This window comes from Idiotropiscis lumnitzeri, unplaced genomic scaffold (assembly GCF_059441095.1).
Source record: "Idiotropiscis lumnitzeri isolate Australia: NSW breed Sydney's pygmy pipehorse unplaced genomic scaffold, RoL_Ilum_1.0 HiC_scaffold_71, whole genome shotgun sequence".
In the NCBI taxonomy this organism is placed as follows: domain Eukaryota; kingdom Metazoa; phylum Chordata; class Actinopteri; order Syngnathiformes; family Syngnathidae; genus Idiotropiscis; species Idiotropiscis lumnitzeri.
In genome coordinates, this window is record NW_028283609.1 from 39,702 (window position 1) to 43,231 (window position 3,530).

Below are 3,530 nucleotides of genomic sequence, written 5' to 3' on the forward strand. Positions count from 1 at the left end.
GGGGCTGGTGGGCGCGTCTCTCAGCAGCTGACCGCATGGCGCGAGACGATCGCTGGAGGAACGCCCACACAGCTGAAAAAACAAAAACACACGCGGCATGACAGGCACGGATCATGCCAGTGAAATGAAAGGTGGCATTCTTCATTTATTTATTTATTCATTTATTCATTCATAACTGACAGCCTCGCGCTCCGCTCGTGCCCGGGGGGAAGAGGTGCTCCTCTTCGGCTTAACTGTGACGCGAGCATGCCCTCCTCCTCCGGAGCTTCCATTCGGTTAAACTTAGGGGCCGCTTGACACCGCCCGTGCCCGGGGAAGGTGCTCCTCTTCGGCTTAACTGTCACGCGAGCATGCCCTCCTCCTCCGTAGCTTCCATTCGGTAAAACCTGATTGGAAAGGTTCAAATTGATTATTACTAGTCATATATTCATTAAGTTTTTCAAGATTTTTGCAATAAACGGAAGATTTGAAACCGGTCTATAGTTGTTGAGACTCTCTGGGTCGAGGTTTGGTTGCTTAAGTAGCGGTCGCATAATGGCGGTCCTAAAGCTGCTGGTACTATACCCGTGGTAAGTGATAGATTAATAATATTTAAGACAGACGGTCCTAGGGTCATAAACAGTTCTTTAATTAGTTTGCCAGGAAGCGGATCGAGCACACAAGTTGTCGGTTTTGCCCCACTAAGCAATTTTGTTTGGCTTTCAAGAGATACTTTTTTAAATTGAGATAAGGTTATCGGACAGTTATCAGCCCTAATGTCCCTATTAACACCATTTATGACGGAATTCAACGGAATTGTAAGAACAGTGTCTTTAATCTCATCACGAATACACTCAATCTTCTGAGTAAAGAATTGCATGAAATCGTGAGCTGAATAGGAAGAGCTATCCGAGGTTGGTTGCTGTTGCGTTAGCATTGCTACAGTAGCAAATAAATATTTAGGGTTGTTTTTATGTAAAACAATTAATCTAGAGTAATAATTAGTTTTGGCTAGATTGAGCGCTTCCTTGTATAAACTAGCACACCATGCCTGACGGAAGACCTCCAGTTTGGTCGCACGCCATTTGCGCTCAAGCTTCCTACAAGAATCGTTTCAGTATGCGTGTTTCCTCATTAAACCACGGAGTCAGCCTCTTTGGACAAGTTTTAGTTTTTAAAGGTGCGACGGAGTCAGGCGCATTTAACAGAGCGACATTAAAGTTGTTTGTAAGATCATCAATCGTACCAATATAATTAGGAAACGAATCGGTTACTAAAGGGAGTAGCTCAGAGAGCGCAGCGGTGGTTAAGGAGCTAATGTTGCGGCTGCTATAGCTTTGATCATGGTCAGAACGATGGCAATGCGCCAAGACTTCAAATTTGATTAAGTAATGGTCAGCTATAGCACTAGTATATGGTAATACAATTATTTTTGAGGATGCTAAGCCCCGGGTTAATACCAAATCTAACGTGTTACCATTTATATGCGTTGCTTCATCTATTATTTGCATGAAACCAAACATATCAATTATTGTCCGAAACGCCACGGTAAGTGGTTCCGACGGGAGATTCATATGAATGTTGAAGTCGCCCATGATATATTATCCGCATGAGTTACCAAATCAGCCACAAATTCAGAAAATTCATCTAAAAAGCCTGAGTAAGAGCCAGGGGGACGGTAAAAAACGGCAAGATAAAACGGCAGTGCGGCCGTGGATCGCATAATGAGAACTTCAAATGTTTTGAAGGAATTGCTAGGACGAGGACTAAGTTTTAGATTAAATTCGGAAATGAGGGCTACACCCCCATCTTTCTCATCATTGCCTCTCGCAGGCAAGGGGCCAGAGACAATTACTCGACTCAGACTCATCTTTCTGGCGAGATCACAAGTCCTTGCTATGTTTTTTCTTTGTGATCTCTGATTGCTTCATCCTAGTTGTTGGAGCAGTTTTCTTTTGAGTAATGCAGTATGGCAACACCACCACTAGGGCAATTGATGACGTCAGCACTGGTTGCGTTCATCCATAAATAACAAATGCAGGACAGGTGGGGGAACGCTGGTCGGATACCGTTTTTCAACCGCACTTACTCAAGACGCATTATTTATGTACAAACTGGAAGATAGAAGATAGTATATTGTATTGATTACCGCATATGCACGGATGTTTTTGATTTGAAGTTTGGAAGACCGTAGCCATTGATTTATTTATTTGATTTACTTGACTTCACGGCATGACATCTGGACTGAAATGACTACGATTAAGACTAACCCTTGACTGTTTGACGTGACATACATAACTACACATCAACATTAAGACCAGTGAAGCCGAGCGAACGTCATCGCAACTTCAACCCATGGTGAGTGAGTGCGCGTTAAAACTTTCTTTAGCCAGCGTATCATTGAAACGGCAGTAACACTAGTGTCATTGGAGCCGACGTGTATCACTATATCTGAATAGCTAGCGTTGTTTGCACTGCGCTGGTGTCTAGGTCTCTTGCGTGCTAGCTCCATAAGATTAGCTTCAATGTCGGGTGCTCTGGCCCCAGCAATACACATTCTGTGGTTGGATTTTCAAGCTTAATGTATCGAGTAATGGAGTCACCTTTCACTAAAGTGCGGGAGCCAGGAGACCGAGGTGGAATGGAACTGCTCTGTGTCTTAACAGGCTCAACGCGATTAGCAAGCCGTTTACGGCCAATGCTAACCGGTGCTGTCCGCCACATTTACGCTTACCACATTACTCTGCTCTAGCTGGCGGACACGTCCCTCCAGCAGGGAGAGTCTTTCCATGAGAATGGTGCAAGTGTTGCATGTGGTGGTGCACGAAACCATAGTTGCGTTTACTCGCCTGGTGGATGAAAGCAGACGAACAGATGTCGCGCCGAAAGTGACGACACCCTCCACGACCGGGATTCCCACGTTGTCGTCGTGTGGAGGCTTGAGCGGCTCCCTGGAGTGCAGCCAGCATTCTGGGGGCCTGACTAAGAGGAATCCCACCCTGGTGGTCGAACCAAGCGTTAAAAACTTGCTCTCGACTACACACCTCAAAAATGGAAATGGAAGCTCAAAGAAGGAATATTCATACTGGATCGGCCGTCGCCCAGGATAACCAGGTCCGCGTTGGTGCAGTAGAGAGTCCTGCAACTTCGAAAAATACGCTAGACTCAGTTAATGATGACCTAAATGACAATGTAGTGACAGTAGGAGGAGGACTGAGGATAATCTCATTGAATGTGGAGGGTATATCGATGGCTAAGTGTGAGTTGATGGCGCAGATGCTGAGGGAGAAAGATGTACAAGTGTTGGCACTGCAGGAAACTCATCTGACTAAAGAATCGCCCCCATCGAGATACAGTATATCCAGCTTCATACCCATCACGAGAATAGATCATCAACAGTACGGAACCATGATATATGTACATGAAGACATCCCTGCCATAGACAGAGGATCCTCTATGGACGAACACAATATACACAGGTCAGAGATTGAGGTGCTGGGTACAACAGTGGTCAACATATACAAGCCTCCAAATACAAGCTGGCCAATTAG

General features: G+C 45.2%; 1 long non-coding RNA gene across 1 annotated transcript; it reads right to left on the reverse strand.

The window, feature by feature from the left end:
- Nucleotides 1-208: 208 nt before the first annotated feature.
- LOC148315634 (uncharacterized) lies at nt 209-3,126 on the reverse strand. The gene is made up of 3 exons (XR_015840736.1): nt 3,066-3,126; nt 2,829-2,978; nt 209-386 (listed from the first exon to the last, which is right to left on the reverse strand). It is a non-coding gene; the product is annotated as an uncharacterized LOC148315634 (long non-coding RNA).
- Nucleotides 3,127-3,530: the final 404 nt, after the last annotated feature.